Source organism: Ambystoma mexicanum, chromosome 4p (assembly GCF_040938575.1).
Source record: "Ambystoma mexicanum isolate Mex_15411 chromosome 4p, UKY_AmexF1_1, whole genome shotgun sequence".
NCBI lineage: Eukaryota > Metazoa > Chordata > Amphibia > Caudata > Ambystomatidae > Ambystoma > Ambystoma mexicanum.
The window spans coordinates 93,131,423-93,152,101 of NC_090927.1; positions in this window are offsets into that span (position 1 = coordinate 93,131,423).

A 20,679-nucleotide genomic window follows, 5' to 3' on the forward strand; every position below is an offset into this window, starting at 1 on the left:
AGTATGAGTGCATGAAATCTGCTTTGATTGCCAAGTTTGACAAGACACCTACCCAATACCTTAAAAGGTTCAGGGAATATATGAAAAGAGAGAAAGTGTCTTGACTGGGTGAGTGCTGCACATATGCACATGATGGGGTGAATTGATAGATACAGAGTGAAACCTTTTGTTGAATTGTCCCACCTTTTGTTTTTGAGCATTTTTCTGAAGCTTGTTCACCAGAGCTGCGTCAGCATGTTGCTGACCAGAACTTGGATCCCTTTAAGCTGGCCAGGCTGGCTGGCAAGTGGTTCTCACATCGAGTGTCCCCTAAGGAATCCAGTGGGAAGAACAAGGACAAAGAGAAAGGGACCTCTCAGAACCCTGAGGAGCCCCCAAAGAACCCACAGGTGAATAAACCTAAACATCCCTCTCCAAAGACCCATATACTTAGTTTCTTATAAGGGTGGGAGCAAGAGAAGCGGTTCTTCGGCTGTAAAGCAGGCTCCCAGTGGATCCAGTACCGTACCTCGCATTCCTGGCACTTGTTGGGACTGTGGGGCTCTGAACAGAAGAAGGGTGACCCCAAGTGTAAAGGTAAGGCACTTGGAGTCCAGGCTGTCAGCCTGACTTACCCTTGCTTCATGCCTGAGGTGGAGGCCACTGTCCTCCCTTCCTCCACAGAAATTACATTTGGTGCTCCTGCATAGATTTCCATAGTGTCCCTTGGGGACTGGCACAAGTATGTAGACGTACTGGCTACTATCCCACAAAACACCCACAGATTTTTGAGAAGTGTCCTCCTGAATGGCCAGCTTTCTATTGGTTTGAGAGAAACTGGGGCAAGTATGACAGTGGTGGACAGGACCCTGCTCATGCCAGAGGACTAAGTAGGTGCTCCTGTAAGAACTACCACGTAAACTGGTAGGCCTCCCAAATTATCTCCTGTGGCCCTAGTGACCATCCGCATTGCAGACAAGACATGAAAGCTTCATGTACTGTTTCAGGACAATGTACCTACCTACAACTTGTTGGGAAATGATCTAATGGAATTGGGGTTGATCTCTGATGGACTACCCCTGACTGGTGCTGCAGTCACTAGGTCTCCGTTCACACTGGGGGTCTGACTGGTAGTCAGGTACCCAAGTCAAGGGGGAAACCCAAGGAGAGACGGAAAAGCAAGAAGGCCACCTCTGTGAAGGAGACTCCTCCTCTTCCCGCTGTTTCAGCAGCACCCACTGGAATTCAGGCTCCGAACGGGATGAGTCCAGTGTTAACCCAAGACTTAAATCCTGAGGGAAAAGAGCCAGAGGACCCTCCTGCGGGTGAGTTGCTCAACCCAGAGGATAACCCTGACCTTCAATGCCTCCTGGCTGAAGGGGGGCCCTCTAGGGGAGACCTCTGCAAGGGTCAGAGAGAGGGCCACTCTCTCGAGGATCTAAGAAAACCGGGCCAGGCCGAGGAACAAGGTAAAGTGCCTATATCATTCAAAATGTATTGGCAGGGTGAGCTCCTTTGTAGTCTAAGCCTGAACCTGGTGCCCTCAAGAGGTTGGTGGTACCCAAGGTTTACTACAGGCCCTTCCTGTTGCAGTTGCCGCATGACGTGCCCTTGGCTGGCCATCTTGGGATCAAGAAGGCTAAGCAAAGGCTCTCTGCACATTTCTACTGGCCCCGGGTGGGAGTAGAAGTGGATTCTAACTGCTAGACCTGCCCCACTCATCAATTGTCTGGAAAGACTGGAGGCAGTGTCATTGCCCCACTGCAGCCTTTGCCAGTGGTTAGCACACCATTTGAGAGGGTCGGCATTGACATTGTCAGTCCCTTGGACCCTCCCACATCAGGTGGACACCGGTTCGTCCTGGTTGATCATGCCACCAGGTACCCTGAGGCTATACCCCTTCGGTCCATTACTGCCAAGGTGGTTGCCAGGGCTCTCCTGGGTATTTATTTTTACCAGAGTTGGATTCCCTAAAGATGTGGACTTTGACAGAGGATCCAACTTCATGTCTAGTAACATGCAAGCGATGTCGAAGGAATGCAGAGTAACTTAGGTTCTCCACCTCCTACCATCTCCAGACCAATGGTCTGGTTGAGAGGTTCAATAAGACTCAAGGGAATGCTGAGTGCTTTGGACACGCCCCTCAGGAAGAAATGGGCTCTTCTCCTACCATGCCTGCTGTTTTCCTATAGAGAATTGCCACAAGGGGGTGGTGGTGTCAGCCCCTTTGAGCTTTTTCCTGGACATCCTTTGAGGGGTGGCCCCTTGCCTTAGTAAGAGAAGGTTTGGAAGCCACCCTCCAGGTCCTGCCAAACAAGTGCAGGACTATGTGTTAGGCCTCAGACGGAGGATGGCACAGATGATGGGCCAGGTATCAGCAAATCTTAGGGCAAGCCAAGAATTCAATAAGCACTGGCATGACCTTAAGGCCTCACAAGTGGACTGGACTCCAGGACAGGAGATCCTTGTGATGGAGCCTACCAAAACTCGAGCTTTGGCAGATAATTGGACTGGACCCTTTGCCTCCAAGATAGGCAAAGTCAACTCTCTGGTTGACATGGGAGTCCCTTGGGGAGCACCTCAAGTATTCCACAAGCATTTCCACAGAAGAGAGGAAGGCTTGTGTCTTCTGCTAGCTTGAGAGCAAGAGGAGGATGAGAGTGAGCTCCTTCCCGATTTGCTGCATAGCAACCCTCAGGATGGCTAAGTGGACGGAGTGCATCTCTCTCCAGATCTGACACCAGAGCAGCAGAGGGCCTGCAGGGCTTTCCTCCGGCAGTATGTCCCTCTGTTCACACTGACACCAGGCTTCACCCTGTAGTGCAGGCACAAAATTGACACTGGTGACAGTGCACCTGTCAAAAGCAGGTGCTATCGGATGTCAGATACTGTGAAGAACTACATTCAGGCTGAGGTCGCCAAGATGTTGGATCTGGGTGCAATTGAACCCTCAACCAGTCCCTGGTCCAGTTCAGTGGTCCTTGTCCCCAAGGCAAGTTCCCAGGCAGGTACCAAGGATTGGAGGTTCTGTGTGGACTACAGAGGAGTCAATGCCGTCAGCAATACTGACGTGCACCAATTGCCCAGAGCTCGTGGACACCATAGGTGCTACCAAATTTGTAAGCACCTTTGACCTCACCACAGGCTATTGGAAAATATCTCTGATAGACCAGGCCAAGGGAAAACAGTGTTCTCAACAACTGGGGGACTCTATCAGTTTAGAGTCATGCCTTTTGGGTTGAAGAATGCACCTGACACCTTCCAAAGATTAGTTAATCATGCGCTCAGTGGGCTGGAGGTCTTTATTGTGGCCTACCTAGATGGCATTGCGGTATGCAGTTCCACCCGGGAAAAGCATTTGACTCATTTGGATCGGGTGTTGAAGGCCTTGCGAAAGGCTAACCTCACTATCAAGGCCACCAAGTGCCAGATAGCTCAGGGGAAAGTCACTTACCTTGGTCATGAGGTAGGAGGGGAATCAAATCCAGCATCTTCCCAGTTAAGTACATGATGTACATGACTGGGAGACTCCCACTACTCAAATCCAGATGAGAGCTTTTTTTGGCCTCACTAGGTATAACCAAAACTTCATGGTGGACTATGGAACCATAGCTGCCCCTCTGACAGTTCTGACTTCGCCCATACAACCGAGGAAGGTTAATTGGACGGAAGACTGTCAGAGGCCCTTTGTTGGCTTGAAGGAAAGTCTATGTAGGGCCCCTGTGTTGTGTGCGCCTGATTACAGCAACCTTTTTATTGTTCAAACGGATGCATGTGACATCGGAATTGGAGCTATTTTGTCCCAGTTAGATGAAAAGGGAGGGGACATCCTATCATCCCCATCAGTAGGCAACTCGAAGGTAGGGAACCTAGGTGGGCTACTGATGAAAAGGAATGTTTCAGTATAGTTTGGAGCCCTGGCATTTTAGGCCCTACCTTACAGGGTCTACCTTCAAGATCCAAACCAACCATAAGCCCTTAAAGTGTCTTATGCAGATGAAGGGTGAAAACCCTAAACTGCTCAGGTGGCCCAGTAGCCTGCAAGGGCTAGACTTCACCAATGTGCATAGATCAGGGAAGAGTCATGATAATGCAGCTGGTATGTTGACCGTCTGAATGAGGCTGTCAAGCTTGTGGGAGATTAGACCACCCGAACCTCAGTCCTGGGGGAGGGGCTGAATGTGATGCTGGAAATGCAATGGCGGGACAGGACCTCCATGTCCATGCCCTTGTCCTGTACTCCCTTATTATGTGTGTTCTGTGTTGTTTTCCACACAGGAGTCCATGTGGGATTCCTGGCAGTGCAGCTTCCTCTTTTTGGTTTGGTGTTCAGACCCTTGGGATACCCTTATGGAACCCATGGGTGGGGGTACAAACCTGTACCCCTATAGTATGTTTTTGGGCACCTGTGTGTGGGACACAGAGCAGGGTATGGGCTGCTGGGGGCTCCATGCTGAATTTGACAGGTGCTCGGAGTATCCCCCATTTTGGCCCTGCCATAGGAATCAGTGGATCACTGATAAAAGGCAAGAAGGCCCCTGAGGCCTCTTGGTTTCTTTTACCTGTTACCTTGTTTCCCAAAGTCCTGGGAAGCCCTGACCCTGCCCCTTCCCCTGACTGGCTGTTGGGGGGGAAGAACCATATATGGTATTGTGGGGAAGTCCAGGCTAGACTGGCTGGAGCCTTCCCAGTGACTGTATGTTGTGGGTCGACCCTTGGGGTGAACTCTGTGTGGAGTGTGTGACCAATATGCATTCCATGTTATGGTTGTCTGGTTTCTGTGTAGATGACACAATTAATGAGACAGCCCTGCCTGAAACTGACATGAATGCAGTGTGGTGTGCTGAAAAGCTGGGTGCTTGCCCCATTCCTGCATTCCTTGTTATGGGTGTCTGGGTGCAAGTGAACGGCCTGAATGCACTGTGAGCCTGATCTAGGGACTGATGAACAGGTATGTATATCTAGGGACCTCTCACTTACCAATTTGCTTAGAAGCTGAAGTCGAAACTTGAAGCTGCTTATCCCTGAAGCCGAGCTGGAAGAAGGTTTGCTGCTGCTTACCATCGACAAAATCTAAAAGCTGTTGAGTCTGTCAAGGACTGATCGAAGAGAGTACTTGGCTATGAGACCTCTCCCCGAGCTACAAGGTAACGTTGTGCAAAAGCTCATCTTCATCAAGGCACCCTGCATGCTTGTCCCGAAAAGGCTGTCGACCGGAGACAGGGTTTGTCAAGAAATCTTGAAATAAAGTACCAGGACATCGAGGGCGTCAGCGTCCATCATCGTCCACCCGGGATCGAAGGATTTCCGTGACCGCTGGAAGCCCGTTGAGTCGTGTTGCCCAGAAGCGGGGAGAGCTTGACACCATGCTGCTAGACGACCAACCTGCAACGCTTCACAAGACAAAAGATAGCGAAGGACAGACTGATATCCCACAGAGTGACCCTAAGTATGAAATGTCCACATCCCGTAGGGAGATGAAGTTGACCGCCTCCACCACACTATCATTACTCCACCCCCGGACCTAGAGAACTACATATAGGTTTGGGTGGACCTGGTGGGGAATGTTGGGTGCATCTATAGTACTTGCTCACCTGAGGAATATGTGCGTAGGGGGGAGAGTTTGCAGTCCGGATGCAGGGCTTGGATGCCATTAAAAGGGAAAACAGCCTTACTTGGAAGCAGAGAGGAGACAGCAGGAGCACAGCAGTATTAAGGGGTGTGTTGTTGTAGAAGTAAAGAAAAGGCGAAAAAGGGGGAATGTTGGGAAGGGGGTGACCCCATCCCACCCCCTAAGCGCTTTAGAGTAAGGTAAGCTGTATTTGAAGCACTATGATTGGCCAGGGTGGTCGATGGTTGGACCCCACCCCAATATAATCAATCCACATAGTGTAGCACAGGGCACGAGCAAAACTGCAAGTTTTTGCGCAGGTGTCAAAAACCATAGTTAGGAGACAAGGTCTGTGTGACAAATGCAGCATTTCATGCAGTAGGCCCTAATTGTGAGACAACAGAAATCTCTGCCATGCTCGAGCTCCCATGAGGACAACCCACACCCCAAACCGCCATAAAACTCATCCATTGTTCTAACAGTGTTGTAAAGATGTTTTTCTTTTTTATTCTTTTTTTTTTTTATTTTAATGATTTTTATTGTTAAAATATTGATTTTGATACAGATATCAACAGGTTACAGACTTTGAATAAAACAAGAACCACAAAGAAATGACATAGTAAATGATTTTGATCCTTTGTAATAGTATTTCTATAAGGCTAAGTCATTTGTTAAATTCACAGTGACTGTAATATGAACTATAATAGATATAAACCGTGTTAATATAACATGTAGTTTAGAATTAATTATATCACAGGTCTGCAACAAGTGACTTATATGTAGTGAAAATAGAGATTTGGGGGAAGACGTACAGGGAGACAGACTTGAAACATATAAGGATAAGTAGGGAAGAGGGTAGGGGGGGAATGGGTATATTGGATTATGTCATCAAAATAATCTAATCATTTCAAACATTATCAAGTTCTAGCTCTAGCATTTCTAAATAAGTATGGAAATATGAATAATGATGCTTATATAAGGGTGTAAATTTATGTACCATGAGCCGTTGCATTAAAACAGTTAAGATACCTGGTGAAATAATACCATTTAGCATTATATTTAGGAATTGTGTTGTGATTATTGGCCATGCACATCTCTAGTTTATGAGTGTTACAAATGGTGTTCCACCAGATTTTGGTGGAAAGTAAACTAGAGTCTTTCCAGTTAGCCGTAATACATTTTAAAGCTATACAGATGAATAAGTCATAAAGTCTTGCAGAGTCAGATGGGAGATACGTTGTAATGGCTATACTTCCTAAAAATATGTTAACAAAGGAAAAGGGCACATCAACACAGAAGATACATTTAAGAAGCTTCCAGATTTCCTGCCAAAATTTAACAGTAAATGAACATTCAAAAAACATGTGCATATACGTGGCGGGAGATATGCCACATGACCAACATTTAGCATTATAATTCGGATTAGACTTAGCCAATTTGGCCGGAGTAATAAATGCTCTGTGCATGAAGAAATAGTAGTGTTGTGATATATTTGCTGATACCGATATTTGTTTGATTTTAGCAAACAGACGATGCCATATTTCATCTTCAAACATGAAGCCCAAATCGTGTTCCCATTTCAGACGTATAGGGCAAATCTTAAAATTTGATGTGAGCATATTGTAAATTTTAGAGGCTCGAACTTCACCACCTATGGTAAGGTGCATTAGTCTAAGGACATCTGGAGTAAGAATTTCACTGGAAAATTGGGCAAGTGCATCAAGGCAGGAATTAATTAAGTTGTTATAAAATTGAAAGTCTTTTTTAGGAATGTTAAAAGTGGTGGAGAATTGCTGAAAGGAAAGGACATACGGGTCATCTATAATCTGTTGGATGAATCTGATACCCTTTTGAATCCATGTTTTTCGGTTAAGGATCTTGTTATTAATTACTATGTTCTTATTATGCCATAATAGTGGGGAAAGATGCTTATTAGGAGTTATAGTGTGAGGAAAAAGAAAGGTTTGCAGAGCAGATATTGAGGCTTTGATAGGGTCTGAGATCTTTTTAGTTGAATGTTTGAAAATGTGTATGTAGTCCGTAATTTCGTGTGGTAAAACTACTTGTTTTTCTAATGTACACCAGGTTGGGATATCAGCGGATGTAGGATCCATGAACCATTGACGAGATTGTTTTATAAGAAATGCATGATGATATGATTTAAAGTCAGGGAATCTAACTCCCCCCATATCATAGGGGGCTTTCAGTTTCGTCAGGGCAATTCTCTTACTTTTTCCTTTTCCCCATAGAAAATTAAGTAGTATAGAGTAAATGGATTTGAAAAAGGAAAGGGATAATGGGACGGAGAGAAGTTGCAAATAGTATAGTATTATGGGAGTGAGCATCATCTTGATAGTATCTAAGCGCCCCCACCAGGAGAGGTATAGTGGAGACCATTTGGATGTTAGATCCTTGAGGGTGCCCAGTAGTGTTTCAGTGTTGAGTTTGATCGTATTTGGGATAGTTGGGGCAAAACGAAGACCTAAGTATTTGACTGAGCTATTGCACCATTTGAGGCCAAAAGTGACGATATCATGTTTAAGGCAGTATGGATTTAAGGGCATAATTTCTGATTTCTGTGTGTTTAATTTATATCCTGATACTTGACCGAATTGTGATAAAATACTCAAGAGGTTGGGAATGTGAAGTTTGGGGTTTTTAATTAATATAAGAATATCATCCGCATATGCAGCTATTTTATTTATTGAAGCACCGACTTGAATTCCCGGGATGTTTTTTGTAGATCTTATTAATTCTAGAAGTGGTTCAAGAGAGAGGATATATAGTAATGGTGAGAAGGGGCAACCTTGACGCGTTCCTCTTAGTAAGTGAAAGGAGGAGGAAGTTTGACCATTTAAGTAAATAGCGGAGTTAGGGGCAGAGTAAAGCAGTTTGACCAGTGAAATGAATTTTTCACCACAACCATGCCACCGTAGAGTTTGAAACATAAAATTCCAATCGACACGATCGAAAGCTTTTTCCGCATCTAATGCAATGGCCGCATAGCCTTGTGTATCTTTTTTGTCATTGGCTGCAAGGTTGATGGCGTTTAATAGGAGTCTTGCATTAGAGGATATATTACGTCCTTTTACATATCCTGTTTGGTCTGGTTTAACTAGATTTGGGAGTGAGGATTCGATTCTATTGGCAAGTATTTTGGCAAAAATTTTGCTTTCAATATTGATAAGGGAAATGGGTCGATAGTTGCTAGGAAGAGTAGGGTCCTTGCCAGGTTTTGGAAAAATGATAAGCAAAGCTTCAGAAAATGATCCCGAGGAACATTTTTGTGAGATAAAATATGAAAAAAGGTTTTTGAGCTTTGGTGTTAAGGATTGAGAGAATGTGTTGTAGAATTCTGTAGATAGTCCATCAGGGCCTGGTGCTTTTCCTTTTCCGAGGCCATGAATGGCTTTGGTAATTTCGATAGAAGTGATGTCTTTTTCTAGATGAGATAGATCAATGTCAGGGTAGGTGGTTCTACTGATGTTATTCAAAAAGGAGTCAATGTTTTCTCTGGGAATGGCGCATTCTGGAGTATATAGTTCCGTATAAAATCTTCTAAAGCATTCCAATATTTCATCAGGCCTATGATGCATCTTGCCCAGCTTATCTTGAATGTGAGAGACTTGAACTTTTTCTTTTTTGGTTTTTAGATAAGAGGCTAACATTTGACCTGCTTTATTAGAAGTTTGATAGATCTTAGTTTTATACTTCAGAATGGTTCCTGCCGCCAACTCGGTAATTTCTTTATTGATTTCAAAGCGTATCTTAATGACTTGTCGCAGATTAGCTGAGTTAGTGTCAGTATAATAATGTTGTTCTGCAATAGTGAGTTTCGAGTAAAGATCATCGAGATGTTTTTTCCTGATTTTTTTATTCTTGCCTGATAGGGCCATTATGTGACCACGAAGGGCTGTTTGAAAGCATCCCAATTATTGACAGTGGAGGTATCTTGATCTTGGTTTTCGTTAAAGTATTGTTGAATGAAAGCGTTGATGGATTGAATAGATTTAGGATCATTTAAAAGAAAATTGTTAAGTTTCCATCTGGGAGAACCTTTTTTCATGTCTGTAAGGGAGAAGGAAGTAATGACAGGAGCGTGGTCAGAAATAATGATATTGGCAATCTTGGAGTCTATAATGGATCCTGAAAGAGTTTTTGTAGCAAAAATATAATCAATACGTGACAATGGCCCTCATTACGACCCTGGCGGAAATCGAAAAACGATGGCGGAAATGCAATACAGCCATCGAATAGCGCTCGGTGCGACTATGACGCGTCACCGCAAAGTACGAAGCCATTAGCGACACCGTAGTGAACGCCAACGCTAACTGCACCAAGCACGCGCGCGCGCGCCATGCCAAACCGCAAACACCACCATGGTGCAACGGTACGCCAATTCCGACCCTAGCGGACATGTACCTAACGCCATCAGGCATGGCGGAATGTACCATTCCGCCATGGCGAGAAGTACGGCATCGCGAATCAACCGTAAACGGCCCCACTGAGTGCCTGTACACCGCTCCCTGCCCACAAAGTACAACTCCCCGTAGGTGCAATGAAGCCACAATGCAACCATTGAAATGTACAAGTCACCCATGCATGCCAACGAACAAAAGAAACACAACAGGGGCCAATGGGAGCTGCAGGGCACAGATGGCACGAATACAGAAGCCATCCCAATGGACATGACCACAGTCCCCCACCAAGAAACGCACGCAAACACAGGCACCTGTGACCAGCAATATTCCGAAAACCACATCATTCAACCAGTCCACCTGGCTGACCGGCATCTGTTACACAAAACCCAATCCCCCGCCCCTGAGCATGACAACATTCAAACTGGCATATTGGCAGCCCCCATCCCTGACCTCACTGGGCTTCGTAGGCAAACGCGCACAGCACAGTACCACGCAACTAAACCCCGAAGCTGGAACCCAATGCAGATCTCCTCACAATACATCGCCCCCCAAATAGGCATATGCCACATCACTTGCAAAGAAAAACGCTACACGGGCCAAATCAGAATAGATATTTATGCACATCAAAATCACCAAGCACATACAGCCATCAGGCCATGAAATCCAAAACACCAATCACCATTGTGGGCTGCTTCTGCAAGAAATGACCAGCCACTACCTGTGTGTCGCCCTGTTCCCCCATGGTACACAGAGCCACATTCACGTCCGAAAAGGCAACATGGAAGCGCACAGAACCGCAGGGCCGTCCCAATGGGGAGGCACTAGTCCAGCTGAAAGGCCGAAATGTTGCTCCGAGCCACCAGTACTGCGTAAGGGCATGTGGCCCATTGGCGATCGTCCCATAAGATCGTAATGCTGCTCCACTGATTAACACGAAGCAGCAGGTGTCGGGAGTAAAATCCATCTGCAGGAGTGGCATACAGATGGCAGTGGCAAAAGGGGAGGAGATACCTGTCAACCAAAAGAAAAGAAAAAGAACAGAATGGCCATCAGAACTACATACCAACAACTCACTTCAATGATCACACGAAATCCACAGCCATATGCATGCCAGCCCACTCCAAAGGAACATCACCACCCCAAAACCACTTGCGACTCATAACCATCTATATCGAGGTGCAAACACCATCGCAAACGAGTGTCTGAGGGCGCCTCGAGACAGGGAGGGCTCAACAAGGCCAGATGGACGATGGTCCCACTATGGCAGCCCTGCATCACATAGCGTAGGGGAGGCGGATAGATCCCAAGAAGCCCTGTACATGGCAAACTCTGTATCAAATCACCTGCCCATGCATCCATCCATCATTCCCTCATCCCGGGATCAAAATGCCTGAATAATTACTCACATGACATTAGAAACATCCATTGAGTCTGTGCGTTATGCAGCCTGCTAAATCCACAGTGCCCCAGCCCGTAATTCCAGTGTTGTGAAGTAACATGTATTTGGGAACGGACGGCCTCATCGCCCACGTAGCTATTGCGCATCCCAAACTATTCATATCAATCATTGCTCCCTCGCCATGGGCCCTGTCTCAAGGACATAGAACAATAGAACGTTACATTTGCAGTCAGACCTGTGGGCATCTCCTCGCCGCTAGCTGGAAACCGAAAGCGCCGCCCTTCGAATTCCTCATTTGCAACATCACGTCGAAAAGGCATCTGTGGCCGTTTGAAATCACTAATTATCCCATCGAGTGCGGCTGTGTGTGAAAATGGCAACTGCCTTCACCCACGAATGGGACGCCCCGCCCGTCGTTGCAACTCGGTACAGTGATGCATGAGGGCCCACCGTTACTCGAGTACTACGTCCCACTGACCCCTCACAAGTCTGTTCGCGACTGCACAGATAGTATGTGAAACAATGGGACCACAGCAGAATGAACATATCAACCAATCTTACACGGCCATCGGGTACTAATACATGATTGCAATAGCAAGATACAATTCCCCGAATTGCAGCGTTGTGCGCAGGACGTGCTCGGCCAAAGGGGAGAGCAGTTTGCACAGGTGGAATCAATCACCACAGGTGGAGGCCATACAGCCTGAAAACACATAAATTGCACAGCCAGTCTCCTCCCACAACCACACCGAAATGCTACCGGCAGGACTCGCGATGTTGGCCCTGGGGGACCTGATAGCACTGCAAGTGCTCCGACTCCAAGAAGTAGACGAACACCAACTACAACCAGCCGCACGGAGGAGACGCAGGAGGAGGAGGAGGCCAAGGCAGGGCCAGCAAGGCCCACCAGCACAGCCACTACCACCACGCAGGCAGCCCGCAATTCAACGCCTCCGAGCACATCCGTTCAACCTCACTGATGAGCAGATCCACACCCTCTACCGTCTGGACCGGGACACCATAGCCGCCATTGTGGACATGACACAGGCTGACCTTGTCAGCATGATAGATAGCCCAACCGCCATCCCACCCCTACTGAAGGTGGTGTCTGTACTCCACTTCCTGGCCACAGGCACCTACCAGCACACAGTCGGACAGTTGCATGGCATTTCTCAGCCACTGTTCTCACGGACACTATTGCAAGTGCTCGATGCCCTCCTGAAGCACGCAGACGACTACATCTCTCTACCACGCTCGGAGCAGGAAATTACCAACACAAAAGTGGGATTCCATGCACTTGCCGGCATACCGGGTTGCATTGGTGCCATCGACTGCACCCATGTTGAATTGGTCGTCCCACATGCCATGGAGGCCCAGTACCGCAACCGAAAACAATTTCATTCCCTGAATGTACAGATGGTGTGTGACTCCAACAGGATCATTACACATTGTTGTGCCTGATTCCCTGGATCAACCCATGATTCTATGGTCTTGAGGAACTCTACAATACCACGCTACATGGAACGACACGCAGGGAACAGATCCTGGCTACTCGGTGAGTCTCATTACATGCATGATGATGTGGGGTATGTGAATTGTCAATGACCTGCCAGGAAGGGGGGGGGGGGGTGTGCGTACGTATCAATGGCATTCCACATCATACGTTTCTCGTCCACATACAGGTGATGCTGGATATCCACTGAAGAGATGGCTCCTCACACCAGTCCGGAACCCACGGGACCAGCATGAGGAGGACTACAACCATGCCCACTCACGTACCCGTGTAGTCATAGAACAGGCATTCGGCCTACTGAAGACCCGTTTCCGCTGCCTCAGCAGGTCTGGCGGGGCACTCCTGTACCGCCATGAGAAGGTTGCAAAGATGGTCATGGCATGTGTCATGCTCCACAACATGTGCGTACGTAGAAATGTGCCCATGCCCCCTGACGCAGAACTGCAAGCACCTGATGATGGTCATGATGAGGGTGGGGATGTGGCAGCACCTCATGGAGTCTGCGAGGCACCGGAGGGCCGTGACATTCGTCAGCATCTCATTGATGTATGCTTCTAGCACTCACGCCTGGTGGCTGATGCATGGACACGGGACTCGTGGCACTGCGTGTGTCTGGGACATGCACAATATGGACTGTACGCCTATGATGGCCTAGTACACAAAGATCAATGTCCACACTTCTCATTGGTTGATCGTGCACTTTTTATGGCATATGTGATATCATGTTGAACACCCTATCGACCCGCCACCCAAGTGAGCCCAACACACCCCCTCCACCCTCCTACCTCCCACCCGAACACCAGTGTCCAAAGATGCTCATTGTCAGTGGGCTGTCGCTATTGCATGCCCCCTCTGCGGGTATCAGGGGCACCCCTGCCTGTGGAGCGCAGGTTCCTTCCAGATCTACGTTGGGGGCTGCCCTGGACGGAACTTGCAACGGATGATGTGTCTGCCTGCTCACGTCCATGCATGTCCCTAAGGGTTTGCGAGAGCTCAGTGAGCACACGGCGCACTGCGGCAAGTTCGGCACATACGTCTTTGGACGTTGCATGCAGTTCCCCCCTCAGGCTCTCGGTGCTACTCTCCATTTGGACTCTCAGGCTCTCGGTGCTACTCTCAATTTGTGCCCTTAGCGTCTCTGTACCTCTCTCCATTTCTGCCCTAAGTGTCTCTGTTGATGTTTCTATGTCTGCCTTGGTGCCCCCACATTCATCGGCATGGCCCTTGAGGAGTGTGGCCATTTGCTGCTGTTGGACGATTAACTTGTCGAGGGACTGTTGCCTCTGCTGGGCCATGGCCATTTGCGGTGGTGTCACAGAGGGGCTGTTGTCCTCATGTTGCCTTGCCACAGGGCTTGTGGGGGATGGCCAGTCGTCGTCTTGTGGCTGCACCTGCGTGGTATCCTCATGTTGTACGGGAGGGGACAGACAGGGGGATTGGGACAGGTCATGGATGGATCTGACCTCGACATCCCCGTCTTCTGTGTCCGAGCATGCTGCCATCAATGGGGTGTCACCTATGGTGCTGCTGCCACCAGAGGCAGTGCCTTCTGTGGCATCCATTGGGGGGACCTGTGGTGGTGGTGTTGTGGCCATGCTGGCTGCTGGGGTGCCTGTTGATGTTCCCTCCTCTGTGCTGCCACCTGATTTGTGCTGCTGCCGTGTCTTGATGCGTGCAGCTGAGGTGGAGGGTCTCTGGCCGTTGGTCTTGGCCCTCTTTGCAGGTGTGCTGGTAGGGGTGTCCTGTAGCTCGTCGTTTGGATCGGACCCTGTGGTGGAGTAAAGGAGGGCGAGGGTTATTGATGGGTCAGTGGGAATTGGAATGGCATTGTATCACATGCATTGGGGTGGTACCTGAGGGTGATTTGGGTCGGGGTCTTGGAGGTGCTTTGATTTGTGTGTGGAGTGAGGGTGCAGTTGTTTGGCAGCCTGCAGTTAGGGTGTGCCTGCTGCACGTGTAGTGCGTGTATTAGGGGTTTTTAATTATTTATGTATTTATTGTGGGTTTTGACGTGCGCTTTCAGGCCGATGTGTGTGGACGTTCTCCTGGACATGTGTTTCTGTTGCACTATGTGGACGCATGGTACTTCACATGGTTGGACTTTGTGGATTTGGCATTGTTTTATCTGGCCCACCTACCTGAATCTTCGGATGTCTGCACTCCTTTCTCCATCCCTCCGACTCCCTCTATGCTCTCCATTACGATGGTGGAGGCACAGATTTCTTCCCAGGGGGTCAACTTGATGGGTGATTCAGGACCTCCCCCGGTGGCTGTGGCAATGTTGCGGTTGGCAGAGAGTATGCTGCGGACGCGTATCCGCAGGTCGTCCCATCGCTTGCGGCATTGCTGTGGGGTGCGGGGTGCGGTCCCCACCGCACTTACCCGCTGTGCCACCAGAGCCCATATGGCCTTCTTGTTTGCAAGTGCCGTCCTGGTCATTTGCGTGGAGAAGACGACGGCTGCATTCTCCTGGAGGGTCTCTGTTAGCACGGTGAGTTCCTCACGGGAGAAGTGGACCTGCCGCTTGCGGTCGCACGCTTTCTTCGCTACTTTTCCCATTTTTCGTGGTTTCGCTAGGGTGGTTGACGGGTTGGGGTGTGTTTCAGGGTAGTGATTTTAGTGGTTGTGTGGTTTTGGTGTTTTTATAGGTGTACGCTGGGATGTTTCCCGTTCCGGGCCCATGTTTTAACTTCCGTTTCCGTATATTTCCGGGCACCGTACTTTCCGGTAGGCGCACACTGCGGTGACCGCTAAGAGGGGTGGCGGTATTGCACCTAGGGCGCCGTACGGCGGCGGTGTGGGCCGTTTTGGGGTCATTTCCGCCATCGCGGACTTTGCACTTCCGCCGTGGCGTGGTGCTCGTGCCCGATGGGTCGGAATGGGCCGCACTTTGCTCCTTCGTACAATGGCGGAAACGCTATTTACGCTGTGGCGCTCCGGTCAGTCGCTTTCCGCCAGGGTCGTAATGAGGGCCAATGTGTTGTGTGGGGGAGAATGGTAGGTATAATCCAAATGTGAAGGATGAGATATCCTCCATGAATCAATTAGACCTGTCTCTCCCAGACAATTTATAAAGGATTTGTGAGTTTTGTTGGGTTTAAATATGCAACTGGATTTTCGATCCAAAAAGGGGTCAAGGACCTGATTGACATCGCCACACATTATCAGGTTGACGAAATCATTTTTCAAAATCATTTGTTTGATATTATTCCAAAAGGAGGGATCTGGTAGTGTAGGTCCATAAATGTTGAGAATTGATAATTGTGTCGTGTCAATTTGCAGTTTCACCCATACCCATCTACCATCTGTATCCGCATCTTGGGCAAGGATTTTGTAGGGTAGTTTTTTGCTAATAAGTATCGCGACACCATTTTTCTTGGATAAAGCTGGGCTAGCAACAACTTCCTTCACCCAAAGAGACTTGAGTTTCATTGATTCTGTGAGGGATAGGTGTGTCTCTTGTAGACAAGCTATTGTTGGTTTAAATTTATTTAAGTGAGATAGTACTTTACATCTTTTCATTGGATTCTTGCAACCCTTAATATTCCATGTTATGCATTTAAATATCATCTAGCTGGCGGAAATTTGATATTCATACATCTTATAGCTATCGTACAGAAATACACATATACCATTGTCATTCGATTGAAATAATGTTTACACCAATATTTGTGCTGAAGGAAGGAACATTGAGGGTCAGGGAAGGGAGATAGGGGTTTGATCACATCTTGACAGGTAGTATACCATGACGAGTGAATGAATTTAGGGATCAAACAGGACATGGGATAAGGAGTTGAGGGGATATATATATGGGGGATAGGAAACGCCTACTGAGTCGCTAACTAGGAAGAAGCGACTTCCTGTGGAAGATGGACCCAAAAGAGCGACCCCCTCACATAGTTAATATCAATGTAAATTCAATGCATTAGGTAATTAGATACTTATGAGTGTAAAAGTCAAGTGATGAGGAGTCAGTTTCAAGTAGTAGATGAATTAGAGGCCGCCGCAGGAGAAGAGGTGTCCATGTTTTCATTTTTGATGGAATGTATGAAGAGCCTTAGGTCAGCAGGATCATCATAGACTGCAGAGCGTCCTTCGTATGTAACTTTAAAGGAGCAAGGGTGGAACAGGCCATATCGGACATTAAGTTGTTTAAGGGCAGGCCGGAACGCCAGAAAGACCTTTCTTCTTTGGGCTGTACTTCTAGCCACATCCTGTGAAATAAATAACTTACTGCCATGCCAGATTAGAGATTTACGTTCTTTAGCTGTGGAGATGATAAGTTGTAGTTGAGAGTATTCTAACAGGTAAAAAATGAGTGTTCTTGGTGGCTGCCGAGCTGAGGGAGAGACTGAGGGTTGGCCAATCCTATGGGCACGTTGTATATTAAAAGTGGTTTCCAAAGGCAAATGTAGTATGGCCGGTAGGAATTTTTGTAGGAAGGCAATGGGGTCCGTGCCCTCAGCTCCTTCAGGCAGGCCCGAGATGCGTAGGTTGTTACGCCTACTCCGATTTTCCAAATCTTCATTATGTTTTTGAAGCTCTTTGATGGATTTCTCCATTTGTGCAACCTTGGGTGATAAATCTTCAAGCGCGCCAATTCTTTTCTCTGCCTCATCTACTCTGTTGATAACTCCCATCCACCTTTCATCTAGTTGTTGTAACTTTGTGTTAGTGGTTTCCATAAAGGGTTTGAGTGCCCTTATTTCAGCTAGAATGGTTTCAATCGCGGAGTCTGAGATTCCAATTGGAGGTGGGGAGTCACTTTTGGGTCTTTTTAGAGTAGTTGAGGAGGCGGTGGCGTCTTTGGTAGAGGTGCCATTTTTTTGGTTGGCTTTGCTGGTTGCCATATCTGAGCAAAAGTTAACAAGAATAAGTAGTTATGGCGTATGATTCTTTGTAGAAGTTATTTATGATGCCTTGTAGTATATAATTATTACATCCATATTATTCTTAAGGCTTTGCTCTGAGCTAGAGAGACCAAAAAATGGAAAAACCCAGAATAATAAGGCATATACTACTGAAAATTACAATAGATTTGTTGTTTAGAGCTGTTATCCAAAAAAAGAGGTTTGCACCTGTGGAGCTGTAGGAATAGGCCGGTTGGATGCGTGTAAACCTGTCTGACTGTGCAGTGTTAGAAAATTGCAGCGATACGGTATGGCAGTGGTGTAAAATTTACAGGGCAGAAGAGTTTTTGCAGAAGTGAGACTGAATAACGTGTTCAGTATTATAATTTTAATTCTCAGTATGACTTTACTGCCGGCCCCTTCAAAGTACTTTTAGTCTCCTAAATATAGTTGAAGACTTGTATTTCTGCTGTCATTGTCAACTTAAAACACACACTTTTTTTTTTTTTTTTTTTTTTTTTTCCTTCAGTATGTATTCGTGTTACTGGTTATTAAGTTCGCTTTAAGATTGTTCCTTACTTTTTTTTTTTTTTTCCCTTTGTCTTGACTCCCAGCAGGTGGCGCACTCGTGGGAAGGTGCTGCACGTCTAGGCCCAGTCCGGGTTGTCAGCTGATAGGGAACGCCGCTCCTCTCCTCACGAGGGGCGGTTCGCGTTCTGACGTGCGTCCGATGCGGAAGCCCGCGAGAGGAGCCTGCAGCGTTTGAAGTCTTCCTGCACGCCGGAGCCGCGGAGAAGTTCCACCGAGTGAAAGCGGGATGTTGGCGGTGCTCGGCGCGAAGAATAAGGTAAGTTTTGTAAAATATTATTAAACCTAATGCAATTTAAATGTTTTTGTGAGGGGGAGCCGATCCTCTAGGCAGCCATCTTGCTTCGGCGCCTAGCCACGCCCCCCGTAAAGATGTTTTTCTACCTGAAAGGAATGTGCCACACAAGGCTGCGATAATAGACCGGTGCCTGGTGTGCATGTTATCTCACACTGGCCAAAGCATGACCCGGCCCACCCCCAGGCGACCACAAGTTATAGCCTATATAACTGACTAAGCCCCAAGATCCCTCAATTGCAGGGCACCAGGTGACCTTCAACCACCAATCCTAAAGTAACAAATCTTGAATGTTCAAAGAGAATTGACAATGCATGTCTTTGAGCTACAATCACTTGATTTGTTTTGCAATTTGTATTGCAAGGTGCTGGGAGGGACACCTTATAGTCCAAAATGAGGGTGGAGACCTTTGAGTCGGTTGGCGCGAAAGGGAGTGAGTGAAATGTGTGTGTGGAGGTCAGAGTGCCACAGAACCTCCTTTGTGCCAGTCGTAAAGCCTGCCAGGTGCACAGTATAATGATGAAGTAGCATTGTGTTAGGAGTGTAGTTAATTTTTTCGATGACCTTCTTCTGTGAGAAGAAGATGATCTCTGCAGCACCCAGGTGATGGAAGATGGACGGACTGGGCTTGAACCAATGAGCTGACATCCCTTATTGAGCAGGCGGATCCTGTAAAGGCACACGAAAACCAGCCGCGCAGGTTTTTACTGTATGGCATTGCATCACAATGACTATATGTCTCTTCTTAAGCCTCTGCTTGTACCCTTTTCATCAGAATGTTCTTGGCAGCCAAGTTCTTTGCTGTTGCTCTCATTCTTATGTGAAACTAAAACTTGTTATTCTTACAAGATCGACTTGGGCCTTTCTTCCCAAGCAGGTTGAAGTGTTTCTGGTGTGAGCGTTCAGGGGCGTGCCTTCAATACCTCTTCCACAACAAAACATTAGATCTTTACAAAGCACTATGAACTACACACATTAACAAGAAACCAAACCATGCATAAAATAAACACAAGCCTGCACTCACTGCAAGTGTACAGCTACTAACAAAGAACGCAAACCAGCCCATAGTGACCGGTGTCACCAAACTGAAGCTACCAACAGCACATCAAAGCACTTGTGCTTTTCCCACTCCATCCCACTAACAATCCCTGCGCAGCCCTCCTTCCATTTCAGATCGGCCAGAGCACCAAGAGACCACACAAGTGGCAGGTGTGCGCTGTACAAGAACACTTGACATCAACATTAACATAAAGATATCACAATGTTATGGATCATTTGGTCAATTCGTGTTACCAACCACAGCAAGAAACAGTTAACAACAGCATTAGCATAAGACAGTGAATTCGACTGTCCTTGGCTCAAGAAAATACATGCTGAAAACCATATGCCCATACACATGAATATAAGTGAGCACCAATCAGGTATAAGACACTCACTCAGTAATGCATGCAATTCAAATGAATCATACTGAAGATGACTTTGGTGGGTCATTGGATGATTGAATTGGTCCCTCACAATATATGGGGATACATGCCAACATTCCGACACACCTTGTAGGGAGATTTTGTCAGGGAATTCGGGGGATGTACATTTTCCCATATGAATACATTGGGGCTAGATTGATTACAGGCGGGAGAAAGTGAAAAATAGATGCATTTTTTACTTAAAAGACACATCAAACGGGAATCAATGACGCATGGTGCAAACATCATTCAAGAAATAGTTTTCAATCCAGATGTCAGCAAAGACATGCTCCTCAGCTCCAAGGCAGCTGAATTGCTTGACTTCATTCATGCAACATGAGTCTGATCTGCTTCACATAGGATGCCTGAAAAGCAAGTGTATCAAACCACATGTGGACTCCACTGCTGAGCCTGTTGACAGACATGTACGATTCCACCTAACTGCCAGGTAGAAGAACTAGATATGTTGAAGTAGGCCAAGGTAATCGAGAAACTCTCTAAGCTCACCCCATGGGTTTCACCATTCGTCATCATGCAAGAAAAGCCAAACAAGACCATTC